Source organism: Desmodus rotundus, chromosome 4 (assembly GCF_022682495.2).
Source record: "Desmodus rotundus isolate HL8 chromosome 4, HLdesRot8A.1, whole genome shotgun sequence".
NCBI lineage: Eukaryota > Metazoa > Chordata > Mammalia > Chiroptera > Phyllostomidae > Desmodus > Desmodus rotundus.
The window spans coordinates 26919907-26936169 of NC_071390.1; the positions used below are offsets into that span (position 1 = coordinate 26919907).

General features: G+C 43.2%; 1 protein-coding gene across 9 annotated transcripts in view; it reads right to left on the reverse strand.

Annotated features, from left to right (window-relative positions):
• The window catches only part of PLCE1 (phospholipase C epsilon 1), a 332067-nt gene that overhangs the window by 90102 nt on the left and 225702 nt on the right, over window positions 1-16263 (reverse strand). The gene's annotated exons all lie outside the window — the stretch shown is intronic.

Sequence of the window (16263 nt, forward strand, 5' to 3'; positions counted from 1 at the left end):
CAAAATCCTCTGCTTAATCTCTAAGATTATTTTGCTGCTAGCTCTACTTTGGTTCTTGGACACTAGCGTTCACTTAAATAACTTTCTCCATTTTGGTTAATGTCTGGGCTGATAAGCTCAGTTTTTAACAAACCAAAGCTCTGGTCTTAACCCCACACGGACCATTAGCTGCACTTGGTTCAGCAACAGGGTTGAAACATGGGGAGGCAATCACTTCCCTGGCCTGAATGAGAATGAGGCCTGAGCACAGAGTTCACGGTGACTCATGGCATGACAACTGCAGGAAAAAGAGTTCAAGGTGCACAGCATACTGCTGTAAATGGATAGGAATGAAAGGCATTTATTACTGGCGGCAACCACAGAGGGCAGTCCAACCCCATTTTCCGGATCAGGAATCTATGGCTCATGGGAGAAGTGACTTTTCTCAGGTTACAATTCTTGTTGATATTAAAATCCAGTCTGTAGCTCTTTCATCTAGTAAAGGGTGAGTTTCTTTCAACTTGGCATTGGTTAGGTCCTTCTAAGCACTCAGCAAGAAGACAGAGCTAGAATAAAAGGAAAAGATACCGAGAAGAGTACCAAAAATGGTTGACGTGAACAAAGCAGACCAGAAGAGACTGATGCTGAACATCTTTTTCTTCTCCCTATACAGGAACAAATTGGGAAATAGTAGCAATAGGGAGTTTCAGTGATAAAATAGGATTATGCTTTGGTACCAGCCAAGAGCAGTGCAGTTATAATCTGCCTCTTCCCTTCTGAAGTTGGCTGAAGCAAAAATATGATGGGCCACTGTCCAGCCATGGGCCCAGCCCAGCCCAGTGGGCTCTGAGCATGCTCCTCTGCTCTCTACCTGCTTTGGACTTTACGGGGTCCTCATGAAATATCAGGAGAAGGATTTGGCATCAGACCCCTAGGACTAGCCCTTGTCCAGATCATCCTGCAAGGAATTTAGAGCCGCTTGGGAAAAAGATAACCATTCATTCCAATCTCCCTGGACTGCCTGAAGCACACAGATCCCTCCCCTGCAGCTATAAGCAAGCCCTAGCCCACTATCTCCATGCCTTGTCCCTTTACCTGGTTAGCTGGTTAACAGTCTCTCTAGAGAAAGAAATCATTTTGCCAATAGAGACTGAATGTCCCTTGGTGCTTCTGTCCAGTTTTTCCTTTAGTGTGATTTGTTTTTTATGGGCCCTGCTCTGCTGTGGGAAGTCACCAGCAAACACTTAGAATCGTAAAATCAACTCTTTGAGCTAGAAATTCAAACCCATCTCCTTACAAATAAAAATGAAATCATGGAGAGTTAAAACAATTCCTTAAAGACACCCAATGCATAAATTTTTGAGGCTTCTGGTACATCTTTTTGTGGCTTTAGTTCCTTTTTTTTGTTGAAATTGATGGCAAATCATGTCTCTGGAAAGTCGTGGTTCTTTCAGGCTATGTTGGTATCTATCACACTGTGACTTCTTAGTCCAGTGGGTTGAAAGGGTTAACTCGTCTTCTTCCCCTGGAGAGTCCTGCTCCACAGAGCAGGTGCAGACCACCACGTGGTTTGTGCCTCAATCCCGATCAAGCATCCAGATTTATTTCCTATCAGTCAAATGATTTTCCATATACTTTCCCACAATGCTAGGAAAAAAATAATGATACCATATTTCACATGGAAACCTAATTTAAACCAACTGTTCCATCTCCAAGTGTGAGTCCCCAGGGCCTGGCTGTTGAGATTACGTAAGCACTGTTATCATAAACACAGCGCCCCCCCCCCCCCCCCCGAACATCTGCTTACAGACTTCAGCGACAATACTTATGGCAACCTAATGTATCTGTAACTTCACAGGCATTAATTAATGGGAGTGTCATCGCTAATTACAAAAAATAAATGACACAAAAGGAAAACAAGGATTTGGCGATGACTGTAAAATGCTGCCCACAGCATAAACGGGGGTCACGTTTACTAAGTGGAAAATGTGATGTGTTGCCAATCCAGAAAGATTTCCAGGACATAAATCACAGAAAAAAACACACAGATCGCATACATATAAAGTACCACGACTCGAGCACAGGGCGCATCCCTAAGTGGAAAGGTGTTATACGTGGCAAATTATTTGCTATATTTCCGTGGCCAGCACAGAATACAGAGAGAATCTGGCCCAGCCCAATTCTGTGTGAGTTCCTGCCCGAGGCTCCGTGCTCACCCTGACGATCCTGACCCCTTGGTCCATGCCTACGACTCCTCCACAGTTGCTCCTCTCCAGATGTTTTCTTTCCTCCTTCTCTTGCCTTTCTCAGGGCTCTTTGGCCTAGCCAAACTGAACAGCTTTCTGTCTCTTCTCACATCAAATACCTTATTGGCATCACACAAGCTCAGTTCGGAAGGAATGTTCTTATTTCATTCAAAATGACCTATCTCTTGTCCACCATGTCCCTACCTCGGCCCACCTGCCAGGCTCCTGTCTGACCTCCAACCTCACCCAGCTCTCCCCCACACCCTACTTTTTGGAAGGTGACTAAGGCTTTTTTCCATCTCAGGGATCTTGTACTGGTTATTCTTTCTAGAAGAAAGCTTTCCTTCACCCCCACTGAGGATTTAGCTAACACCAATCCTTAAGGCAGAAATGTCTTTAGACCCTACAGTCAGGACCCCTGCCCTGAGCCCCATGCTGGCTGATCCAGCCATGACCCTCTCTATCAAGTGAGAGGCCAGTGGGGTGGAGGGAACATGACTGCCCACCGGCTGTGCACCCACTTCCAGATCACTTACCCCTGTAGACTCAGGACTTCTGAATCCCCTGTCCAAAGGGCCCAAGCCCACTTCTGGGCCTATTATGGCCTTTTATCTGGATCAGTCCTCCTGAGGGTAGATTGTAACTCTAGGCCTGAAGGCTGGCCAAGGGGTGGTAGGGAAGTGGAATATGGACAGAATTTGAACTTGAGGCCTGCAGTGTCCACACACAGGTATACATACTAGGATGGAAAGAGAAGGTGGGCAGGCCCTAAGCTGGGGTCTTCTTTGTCCTTCCTGGGTTTTTAGCTGAAGTCAGGGGCAAGGCTGCCTTTAGGAATCTGATGAAAGCATCATTTTCTTTTTTCTTTCTTAAAGATTTACTTATTTTTAGAAAGAGGAGGGAGAAAGAGAGGGAGAGAAACATCAATGTAAGAGAGAACATCGATCAGGTGCCTCTTGTATGTGCCCTGACTGAGGACCGAGCCTGTAACCCAGGCATGTATCCCGAATGGGAATCGAACCAGTGACCTTTTGCTTTTGGGAAAACACCCAACCGACTGATCCACACAGGTCAGGGCAAGCATTAGGAGGCCTACTGTGACTTCACATCTGGGCTGGGTCCACATGCTGTGTGTTACATGGTGGCCCCATGTCTCCCTGACCTCAGCCTCCCTGCACTGTCAGCACTGTGTTCCCCAAAAGGCAGACATCAACTCTACGGTGCTCACCAGCAGCAGTGCCCACCACGTAAGTGCTTAATCAGAGTTGGCAGATAAGTGGATGTGCCCTCCTCTAGGAAGGCTTTTCTGATGACCTAGCACTTTACATTCAACTTCTTCCTGCTTCTCTCTGACTTAATGTTGGACATTGAGTCCAAAGTTGTGTCTGCATTTGGATTCTCCCCGCTGCATGAGTTTGCATCTGGTTTATTTTTGTAGTATTTGTGTGCCTGACTCTTTCACATGGGCCTGTTCTGTCTCCCCCACCAGACCTTATGTCCTTAAGGACTGAGACCATCTTTCCCACATCTCCAGTGCAGGGATGCTTGGTGCCTCTGACGGATAGGCAGGCCACCCGGAGTCCCAGGAGGCCGTGGGCAGAGAGGATTCTCAGCCTCCAAATGGTCAGGGATTATATTTGGGAAAAGGCCTGAACACTTCCTACTGCTGTTCCCAGGTCCAGAAAAAGGAGACAAGTGACTTTGTGCCAAAAACATTTTTGAATATGCTGAGCAGAATTTTTTATTGAAAGACAATCCTCTGTAATGGGTATCTGGTTACCCTAATTGCAAAGGCTGAGCTCAAATGGCAAAATCTAAAGATGACAATGGAAGTCTAGACAAAGTTACTCCCAAGTAGTTTCTGTACAGTGCACATATACCTGCCTTCCGTGGAGCTTTACTAAAGCAACCCTTGAAGCAGAGTGTGTGGGCATGTACAGGCATGCCACACAATTGACAGACAGACAGACAGGCAGACACACATCTGCCTAGGCAGCACTCTTCCAAATGTGGAACACTGGCATCGGAATCTCTGGTGGTGTGTCAGGGTGTTTGTTCAAATGCAGCTTCCGAGGGTTCACTCAGACCTACCAACCACACTCTCTAAGAGCGGGGCCCAGGAATCTGCATTTTCAGGTAACTCCGGTGGTTCTTATACACACTCTCCCAGGGGTTCAGCATCCCTTTCTGCATCCCTGCATCTTGCTCAAGCAAGACTGATTCTTCATCTCTGTAAGCTTTAATTTGTGCCTCAGACTGGGGCCGTGACCTATTTAGAACCAGGAAGGAGAGGCTGGGGGCGGGGGATTCAGGGAAGCACAGTACAGCACAGCACAGCACAGCACGGCAGTGGAGGACAGGGCACTGGAGTTGAGTAGACCTGCGTTCAATCCCCAGGTCCACTGTTCCTTTGCACAGGTTCCTAAGGCAAGCCACCTAACCTGTCAGCCCAAATTCCCTTTTCAGTAAAATGGAAACACTAATATTTACCTCATAAAATTATTGTGAGGGTGAAACTAAAGATTGTATCTAAAGATCTCAACATGATGCTGAGTATGTGTTTAAGGGCTCAATAAATGTTTGCTACTGTGACTACTGCGGCTGCTTCTACTTCTGTTAATATTGTTGGCTGAGCTGTAGAGAAGCTGAATTCCAGGAAAATGAACACAGAAATTCAGAAGAGAGAAATCTGTAAGCCCCAGTTCTTAACTACAGGGAAGGAAGAAGTCCAAGGCTGGACCAGGAAGACTCTGTGATTGCCTTGAGAAGGGTTTGTGCCCTGAGCACAAGCCTTTCCTAATAGAAGGGTGACACATATGTCTGTTCTCTGAAGGCTTCCCTGTCCCCTCATTAGGAATTACCTTTTTTTTCTACTTAAATCACCCACTCCTCTATACATATATACATACATATTTATACGTATTATGTTTATTTATTTCTAGTATTTTGTCCTAGACCAATCTATGTTAACTGTAAGCTCCTTAGTGGTAGAGGCCATGACCTATTCATGCTGGGGTCTCAGTACTGAGTCTGCAGTGGCCAGCAAGTACACACACGTCCTCCTTGACATGAAGTGGGTGCAGAAGAGTTCCTTGAACACCTTGTCTGGTTTGGCATGGTTCTACCAATGACTGTTTGTTTAGGAGGGACACAGAGGGGAAAAGAGAGGCACCCAAAGGTGGTTTCTGGAGAAGCCCTAAATACATCTCCCCTTCCTCTCAAATACTATCACAGTTGTCTACAGGAGTTTTTTGGCCCTCAAGCCTGACACCATCTGGTCTAAATTTACATCTCCAGCATTAATCTCCAGTGTTGCCTACCACTCCTGTCTGACGTTCCAATCCTACTACATTGTGCATCATTTTCTCTTATCCACCTGTTGATACCTCTGTGGTACTGATCAATCTGTTTCCTTGTGCTGTGAATATAGAGAGGATTTTGTTCGTGTATTTGTTTTGCTTTGGCTGTCTCCAACATTTCTTAGGTGAACCACCCTTTCTCCATCTTAATCCATACATATTACCTGGGGCTACTCCTCCCTTGCTTTCAGAGATGGGTATACTATGACCCAAACATTCAGGAAAAGAGATATCATCTTTTTGATGGGATCATAAACCATAACAATATAAATAAAGATAAACTGTAAAGATCTGAGCTGTCTTTGTCATAAATATCAGCAGAGTCTGCCTGAGAATATCTGCTCCCCCACCCCCAACACACACATGCACAGTGCAGATGGATTCCTGGAGACACTGGCCAGGTTTCTAGGTCCAGACCTACTGAGAGCCCTGTGAAGATTCCACACACATAAACCAAAAGATTCCCTTACTTGGTTCGAGCATCTTTAAGTAGAGGTGTTGTTAACTTGAAACTGAAAAAACGAAAAGCCTTGATAAATATATCTGATGATCCCCTTCCTCTAAGAAATACTAAGGATCTGTATGCATCATGTTTACCATGCGGGACACTGGTAAACAAGACCGATGTGGTATTGGAGCCTTGTGGGGAAAATAACATAAGCAAGTAATTAAACAGTAGTATGGGTGGCATTTTGATTGGGTAGGTACAAGGCCAACTTTACCCATTCATAAGCTACCATCTTTGGAAGTTCAGTCTTTCTACCACTCCTTGGTCCCAGCTGCCCTTCCAAAGCACTTTATTTATCTCTCTATAACAGTGCTTATTCTTTCCACAGAGTTACCGCATGCCTGTGAATTTGCCAGGAACTATGTTAGGCATGGGGACAGTATAGGAGAAGAAAGATAGCATGCTCTGCCTTGCAGTTAAGTCAGTTGTATATATGGCCACCTCATCTAAATTGCCAACTCCTCAAGGACAGAGACCATATTATTCTGGCCATCTTCCTATTGTTCACAGAATGTCTTCCCTGTAGTTTGTACAAGATAGTTGCTTAATTCTCAAATGCTCCAACTAAAAATTCCCTGATGACTGAAAAATTAGGTTCTAAATTCACTAGAATTATTTACTGTTTTTTAAAAATATTTTTCTTTATTTTGGTTCCATTTAATCAACAGTTAGTGTCATAAATAACATGTAAATATTCCCAAGATGTGGCCTCCAGAGGCGTTGAAAAGTCCTCAATGCCACATGACATTAATTATTTTAAATTGCTTTCTGTATAAAGAATAACTTTATTAAAAGTTTTGAAAATGTTTCACTCTCTTACTTTTTGTGACACTGCATTATATTCTTTAAAAATTGAGGTATAATTGACATATAACATTCTATCAGTTTCAGGTGTAAAACATACACCTGAAAGCTTCTATATTTGCATATGTTGTGAAGTGATCACCACAATAAATCTAGTTAGCATCCATCACCTTACTTAGTTATAATTTTTTTCTTGTGGTGAGGACTTTTAAGATCTACTCTCTTAGCAAATTTCAAATATGCAGCTCAGTATTATTAACTATAGTCACCATGCTGCGCAATACCTTGCCATGACTAATTCTTCTTATAAGTAGAAGTTTGTAAATCGCCTGCCTCCCATGACCTCCCATCTCTCTGACAACCACCAATTTGTTCTCTGTACCTATAAGCTTGTGTTTTTGTTGTTGTTTTGTTTTTTAAATTCCACATATAAGTGAGAGCATATAAGAGAGTTAGTTGTCTTTCTCTGTCTGACTTATCTCACCTGGCATAACCCTCAAGATCCATCCACATTGTCACAAATGGCAAGATATCATTCTTTTTTTTAATGGTTATTTACTGTTTTAGTATCTTGATTTAGACATGTAAATGATTTTTCTAGTTAAATGAACTGCCCAGGATTGCCAACAGCTATGCAAAATGTGTTATCCTCTCTCAACTATACTCTGTTGAATGGATCATTCATTCTGAAACCAATTATTAAATGGTATTCAAGAGTAAGCCTCATTTCATGCATATTCTCCCCTTTTGTGAAAGTATTTATTGGTAGTCCTATCATAGGGTCTTTGTTACTTCACTGCATTTTAACAATGGGATTAAAACCCATGGCTACATAAAAAAAGCAGTTACATAAAATCTCTACATATAAATGAGTTCTTAGCTCCAAACTATCCTGATCCTAAGGCTGCAGGGCCATTTATAAATCAATTTCTCTTCCTCTTTGAATGATCTTAATACAGTGACAACAGCTTCCATGTACTGGGCATGTATTTGTGAGAGGGACACTACTAACTTAATTTAATCCCCTCAGGCCAACATGCCTGGTACTAATACTGTTCCCATTTACAGATGAGGAAGTTGAAGTTCAGAGTGGCTACACTAGCTTGCCCAAGGTCGCACAACCTGTCAACTAGGAATGAGCCAAATAAAAAAAAACCTGTGCTTCGAAACTACCATGCTTTACTACTTTCCATTTTCTCTTAAAAGCACTAGACCAAAGAGTGAATTAATTATAGCTTTTAGCCTGATATACTGAGCAAAGAAATGCCTTAGAAAAGGCTATGGAGAGTTCACCTTAAAGATCTGAGCAGCCGACTTGCACCCCCTTTAGAAACAGAATGTTAGCATTCTGAGAAATCACAGAGAATTTGGTATAGCTGCTTGCTGGTTGTTTACCAATGTTCCTGTTCTGTCACCTGTCTAAATTTCCAAGTTTTCTATGATACAAAGAATAGGACAGGGTCCTCCTGAATTTAAGAGTCTGGAAGTGAAAGGAGTCTGAAAGTGTGGGAGAAGGCCTGTGAGAGATTACATCCCTACAGCTCACCCCTGGAGACAGCTAGGGGTCCCAAACAGAAATTTGAGTCAGGAGATGCCTCCCAAAAACCTGCCCCCTGACCTGCTGTCACCACTGGAGTGGCCCACCTGCTTTCCCTGGTCCCAGCAGCCTCTTCACTCTAAGTTGCAGAACCTTCAGCAAGTATGTCCTCATTGAGCAAATCTTTACTGAGTGCCCACCCTCAGGGAGCTTACAGTCCACTGGGCACTGCTCTGGGGCATCATAGACACTGTCCCTGACCTGCCAGGAAATGGTGGCATCTGCACCACCCAGCACGAATGGTCCCTTCCTGTCCCAGCTGTGATCTGGGTCCTATGGGTGTTCTCTTTCACTTGTCCTCACCGGGAATCTCAATTGGGCAGTGCCCGTGGGCACTGAGAGGTTGACTCTGTCATAGGTTGCTTTTCCTTTTCTGACATCAGTGAAATAATAATGCTATCAAATTGCTCTAATACAGCCTACTTAACTAGTCTTTAAATGCTTAACATGTTTTCATTTAATCCTACAACAACTCAAAGAAGTATATGTCATTATCATCCCATTTTATGGATGAAATGAAAGCATAGAGAGGTTTGGTCACTTGCTTAAGGTCACACAGCTCGTAAGCTGTGGAGGTAGGCTCCTAACCCAGGCAGCCCAACCCCAGAGCCCATTCTCATAATACTGTTCCCTGCTGTAGGGAGTCAGTTTTTGATGGCCAGTATTTCCTGTGACTCTGTCCTTTGCCTTTCTTGTATTTTTTCTTATGCTACCTCACTCCTTAGATGACTTTCTTTTACTTCCCTGGTTTTACCCACCTCTCCACTGCTGTCTCTGAATAGCTATTTTTTGTCCTGTATATCCAAGAATTAACTGGCCATTGCCACCTACAGGGTCCAAAATCTCCACAAGCACACCCTGACCCCAGCCATTGACTTCTCCTTCACCTTCCATTCCCACATTCAACTGAGTAGCCTAGACATTGCCTCCTCCAGGAAGCCTTTCTTGAACTCTCACATGGTTAATGAGCATTATATAACTTTATCACCAGGCTGTGACCATTTTCTCCCTGGCTCTTGCCACTGAGGTTCAAACTCCTTGAAGGAAGGCAACTACTTCTCAGTAAGAGGTCCAGTAAGAGTGGTAGGTGCTTAACAGCTTCTTGTTTTGAGTCATGCACAGAGCACAGCAGCCATGGCAGCCGACTCCCTGTTGGTGCTGCCCTTCTCAGAAGAGTGTCCAAGCACCTGAGTGCCCAGAGCATCTGGGGGCTGCAGTGGGAGAAGTGAGGCTGACTGCCCCATGCTGTAATCACCTGTCAGCTTGCCCTTCACTCAACAGGCTCCAGAGGCAAGTGCTGGGGAAGGTACCAGGGAGCCATGACAGAGAAGGCCTACTGGTAATATGGTCCATGACAGGAAGATTCCATTTTCCCTGAGATCATTGGGTATCAGAGACTGAAGGTAGTGGTGGCCTTCACATCTGCTCTGGAATGGGCAGGGCCCATTCTCAGGTCCCCTGAGTGATGGGCAGGAAATGACCTCCCTGCTTACTTAAGTCCCCTGGATGGGGAGGTCCCTGGCCACAGGCCACATTGCTGGGGAAAACGGGGAAGAGCAAAGGTTGTCTTCCAGGGCCACTGAGAAGGTCCAGGAGGTTCTGAGACTTGCTGTGAATAACTGTGGGCCCCAGGGCAGGTGGATGCCTGTCACAGGAAAGTAAAAGTGAGCCCAACAAGTCGCCATCTCACTCCTAGGGTCCACTGGCAAATGCTTGCTGACTGCAATGCATATGGTACTCAGGTAACAGGAGGCTGACAACTAAACTACGCTAATGATCGAGCAGGAAGGAGAGAATGGAAGGGAATAAAATGATTTGCGTGTGTTAGCATATGTTTTCCTAAACACAAATCTGTATGAAGAAACAAAGGATAATCGTATCCCACCCAGATCAACTACATCCTCGCCCTGCTGGACAAAGGAAGATACAACATAGGAGAATATTAAGAAGATAATTAACTCTGCTGTCTGTGCAGTACATGTGAATGAAACTTCTTAGGGAATAAATCTGGTGAAAACCAGAATTCTGTCTCTTCAGCTTCTTTGTTCCTTTGGGAATGGGGGCAGGGAGAGGAAAGAGAACACAGGATTTGAAGCCAAAGAAATGCAAGTTCATTTCTTGGCATTTTTTTTAACTACTTCTGTGACCTTGAGGAAGTTTCTTTCCTCCCTGAGACTCAATTTCTCACTCATAAAATGGGAATAATAAATATTCCATATCATAAAGGTAACTAATAAAAGAGACAATGTAAGTAAAGGGCTCCGGTGCTTAGAGAAGAGTACATACTCAGTAAATGTTAACTAGTATTGGTAATTAAAAATAAATGAGCAGCTCCTTCTTCAAGGGTAGTCTTTGCAGGAACACTGTTGGCCTTTGCATTACAGTGCCAGCTCCTCTCCTCTGTTTAGCAGAGAGGGACTTCCCAAGGATTCAACCCTCAGAAAGAATGGGCCTTGGTTTCTTTTAAGGATGCCAGAAAGTAGAGGCAGAGGGAAGGTGGAAAGGAGACAACAAAGTTTCAGAAAAAAAACACATTTCAATAGAAAGTGTAAGGAAAGTTGGCAGGGAGGGGTGGGAAACAGGAGATGAAGGAGGAGGATCTGGGCAAGGGCTCTCTGAGGACATGGGCGCACATGGATACAGTGTGGGGGAGGGGAAATGCTTGGAAAAATAGCTGTGAGTGAGTCACAAATAGGTTCCAACTGGGCAACCACCCTGAGAACCTGAGGCCCTGTGTCCAGGAAACATACGGGACACCAGACTGCAGTCACACTGATTCAGAGCAGGATTAAACAACAGCATGTGGCACTGGCCATTTCAGTATCTTTGTCACTTTGTGAAAAGGAGGTCATCTTTTGGGGGGAAAGAATCAATCCTAATTCTGAACAAATGGCACATGTAAGGCAAAAATTCTAGGATGTTCAGCACAGGATAAAATTACTCGGTGTGCCTCATCATCTACCAAATCTATAAAAATAAACATTGAGTGTCCTGTGATGATATCATCAAACTGACTGAATGGTAACTGCTCTGGTGGAGCAAAGCAAAGAACTTGAGACTGACAGTGGAAAGCATGGAAATCCAATTTCGGAAGTCCAACAACTGCCTAGTGGCCTGAGCACTTCCAAACTGTACTGGACACTTCATTTGTCTTGTTTGTTGACTGGCATGCTCATTCATGTGCACCTATCTCTCTGCGGCTTTGGATTTTGAAATCTTTGCTGCCAGATACTTGATCTGACAATTTTGAATTATTCCCATGTGTTCCACACACAGTAGGCGCTCAATAAATATTCCAGCAGCTGTCGTTATCCCTGTCTGCTCGGAAGACCCAGACAAAGTTAGGTCAGCAATGTTTTGAGGTAAAGTTTCCTAAACTGTGTTCTGGGGACATGTTCTTCCAGATGTTAAGTATTTTGTGGAGAAAGTGTCTGGGGCCATATTACTTTGCGAAATGCTGGGATAAATTAAGATTTCTTCACTGGCAGGGTTTCCTGGAGCTTTAAATATGCTAATGTTCATGGTAAATCTCCAAGAAGGAGTTAATATTCAGAGTTTTCCATATTCTTTTGATCATGTAATTTTTTTCAAAGGAGCACTAACATCTATCTAGAAAGATTCTGAAATATTGGCACTGGATCTCTCCATGCCCCATGGGCAATTCTGGACACTTTTCTCTGCATTGGCCCAACCTGATAGCACATCCCTTCATCTCTAGGAATTGTGTGGTATGAGTGGACTTTGGGAAGTAGAAATAGTCAGAAATGGCCACATACAGTTTTATAACTGGTATCATAAATTCAGCATCAATACATCATTGGAGGAATTCTAAAACCAAGACACGGGAAATTTTTTCTTATAATCCAAAATGAGGAGATTAAGTCAGGTACACAACTATTATTTCATAGCCAGGGCTGTCATGAGGAAAGAGCTGAGCAGATGATCTTTAGGCATGTGGTTCCACTACATAATGTGACAACTAACAAATCAGAGAACCTTAAAGGTTATTTAGCTCATTTCCCTTATTCTATGCATGAAGAAATCCAAGAACCAGAGAGGTTAGGGGATTTGTTCAAGGTCACCCAGCTGGTCAGTGGCAGTGCCCTGGGTCCCCTGACCTCAGGATATCCTATAGTCACAACCTGCTGGGCTTCTGTTATCTTGTGAGGAGGACTGGATGCATCGCTACCCCTCACTCATTCTCTCCACCTGTGGGTCCTCAGAGGCAGGTTCATCCCAGTGAACAAGGGGTGCATGCCAGGCAGGAGCTAACCTGGTCTGAGGGTGAGAAGGAGAGCTGCAGGAATTGCTAAAGACACTAACTCAGGCAGCCTAAAAGATGGTGGCAAACCCCAAAAAACAAAAGGGAGAAGAGTCAGGGCAATGGAAACTAGAGTGCCCAGGACAGGGCCTGCCATGTCACCACCCTCAATGGTGACCTGCCTGTAGTTTCAGATATACCGAGGCTTGGACATCAGTCAAGAGAGAACTCCAGCTGTGTCCTACAGAAGGGGTTATGGAAGGGAAAGGCCCAGGAGAAGGTAGCTTTGGGGCAGAATTCTAGAAGGGAAGCAGGAAGGAAAATGGGGAAGAAATAGCAAAAGGTGCAGTTGCTATTTGTATTCATTAGAAATGAAAGGAGAAGTCAAAGGAAGAGGCAAGAAACTTCCTCTGCTTCCAAGAGGAGAGGGGGGCTGGCAGGAAGAGCCATCCTGGGAAAATTCCTGCCAGGATCAGTTTCTAGGAGGGAGAAAGCAGCTGCTCACTGGTGGTGGCAGCAGCGGGTTTGGGCTGGGGACCTTGATCAACAACTCCGTGGGTACAAACCAAAGGATAGAAGCTGCAGAAACTCAAAACTTTGGATGTGGGGAGGCTGAAGCTAGAAGAGATTTATTTTGGAGACAGGCCCATGTGGTTGACAGGACTTTGGAGTGATTTTGTTGAATGGGCTGAAGTTAAAGTCTGTTCATTTTCTTCAGGAGAGTCAGTTAAAAGAAGTTTGTGGGTGTTGATAGTTTTTGAGGTGTATTTACAGTTCCTATAAAAGTGACAGACCTGTTAGGGGTCAAGAGGGCCAGTTATTTAAAGGTTATATGAAGCTATGGCAAGAGGAGGTGGGGGATCAAACACAAGTCTTGCTTCTCCTGTAGAGAGGGTGAGTTTTCACTCCAGAGGGGCAAAGGCATGTTTTGTATGTGGCTTGAGAAAGCTCTTTAGAGAAATATTTACTTGGAAAGTGCTTAGGATGTAGATGGCAGAGACTGAAAAGTAAAAACACTATTCAAGTATTAAAGAGTGGCATATCTTATATCTCAACCCCCCCCAAACTAAACCAAAACAAAACAAGATTGTGTTTTGGGGTTGTTGACTGGACAAATATTCTTTTCTCGATATAGTGGGGGCAGCCCATGTTTGAGGTGAGGGGTGCTGGATTCAAGTCTCAGCTCTAACATTCACTAACTGTGTGATACTGGGCCAATTAGTTTCTCTTCTCTTCCTTCCACTTAAAGCAGGCCTATGAGCAATATCTACCTTACAGAATTGTAGGATTGAAGGAAATAAGGCAAAGGTGCTTTATATACTTTTATAAGCACAGTAGAAAGGTTAGCCAATTTTACTAATATTAATAGGCATGTAGTCAATGATTTTATGATATGGCATTTGGTTTTGTGAGTCACCTATACTTAATGTGGTATTTTTTCAACTTAGAAATTACAATTTTTGAATTAATGCTTCATTATATTTCTCTTGCCTTTCCACTCACTATACAGTCCCCTCCCTGGCCTCTCCACTCCACAGTGAACTGGAGAGCATCACGCCTTAGACTCATGCATAGAATAAGCCTACATTACACCCATGTAGACTCACTCTTTAAATTCTATATTCTTATATTTTATATGCTGTGGCATAGAAAAAGTTAGTAAACAAAGATTCTTTCTATGTCCAGTAGGTACTACAGATAAATTGACACATGCTAATATGAGAGCAAAAGCGAATTTTGCTATGAGTTGATAAAAGTCAAGTGTATAATATAAAACAAAGAATATCTGAACAGATATTTTTATATAGGGTTGACAAAAATATTTTTTAATTTTCTCCTAATTTTCTAAGTGCTGGAAAATACAGTCAAAAACTGAAATGTTTTAGTCAAATATTTTTCTGAAACAAAATTGATATGCATAATTTTTCCTTTTAACTCTAAATGAATGGACTATAGCCTTTTATCTAATACATCTAACACCTGTAGCATATAAACTCAGGCCCAGATTTCCTAAAAATGCTAGACATGTTTTAGTATTTTAATGATGAAACCCAGATGTCCTGTTTTACATGCCCTGGAAGAAAAGAAACACACAACCTTACAAAGAACACTCACCATTTTAAATCTGATTAAACTCTATGCCAAACAAGGACTGGAAAGAGTATGATGTTTGTACAAACAATCTTTTAAAAAGTATTTTCAAATCCACTTAAATGTTCTGGAAAACTCCTGAAATGTGCACAAGCAATATTTATTTACATTCCACCCTGGCACTTGAGTATGGTCTGGGGTCATGTTTTGGTGCTTGTGGTGGGAGTCGTGGTAATGACTGTCCAATCTGTGTTTCAAGGCCCACATGGAAGGAACCCTGCTTTGGTCACTCATACATGTGACATGCTATTGAGAGCCTGCTGCTTCCTAAATGTGGCTTGGTATCAGAACCAGCATGAGAGTTTCTTTAAAATACCGCATTGCAGACTACACCATGGAGCGTCTAATTCAGCAGATCTGGGAAAGGAGGTAGGAATTTGTCCTTTTACAAAGTTCTCCTAAAGTGATTCTGACCAAGCTTGGAATTGCTGATGTAGGGCCCTGGCCATTCTTTCAAGTTTGCTTAAATGTGCACAGGAATCATTGGGGATTTTGCTAAAATGCAGCTTCTGCTTCGGTAGGTCTGTGGTGTGAGTGGTGGTGGAAGAGTCTGTACTCCCAACAAGTTTCCCGGGTGCTGCTGCTGCTGCTGCTGCTGCTGGTCTGGGGAACCACACATTGCATTTTGTTCTCTGCTCTCTTCAGTCTCTTCCAATCTGGAAAAATCCTCTATATTTCCATATCTTTCATGTCCTCTGCAGTTTCAAAGATATTAGGCCTTATATTCTGTAGGGGGTCCTTAACCTGGATCTGCCGGATATTTTCTCATCAGCAGACTTAGGTTACACTGTCTTGGCAGGAATGCCTTAGAGCAAAGCTGTGCTCGGCTCGGGGCATCACATCACAGGGCACATGATGTCTACACTGCACACCACGTGGTCAAATGAATCTTGGCCATGCAACCGGGTTTGTACACAACAAAGCCCCCGATAATTGATTAGCCCCGATAATTGATTATTATTTTGTGAGGAGATATTTCTAAAATTGCACTGAAATTCTGTTCTTTATCAATCCTCAGTCCACCTGCATTTTATTAATTATTACCACCTGGATCAACTATCTACCTCTATGATGGCTGCCAAATGGTGATTTGTATTTCCACCATAGCATTAGTTGCTTTCTTTGGTAAGAACAAGCTTTCCATTCTCACATATGTATGTATGTATATTTATTTTTGAAAATATGCATAAACTCATGGGTTGAAATTTTTTTCACCACATTGGAATTTATGAATATCATAATGAAACTGAAATTGTCTCACAGGGGCTCCTGGGTCCTTTGGCCATATCTTCATCTTTACATTTGAGCATTTTCTTATTTCTTAGCATAACAAGATGTTTCACTCTTATTTTTAATAT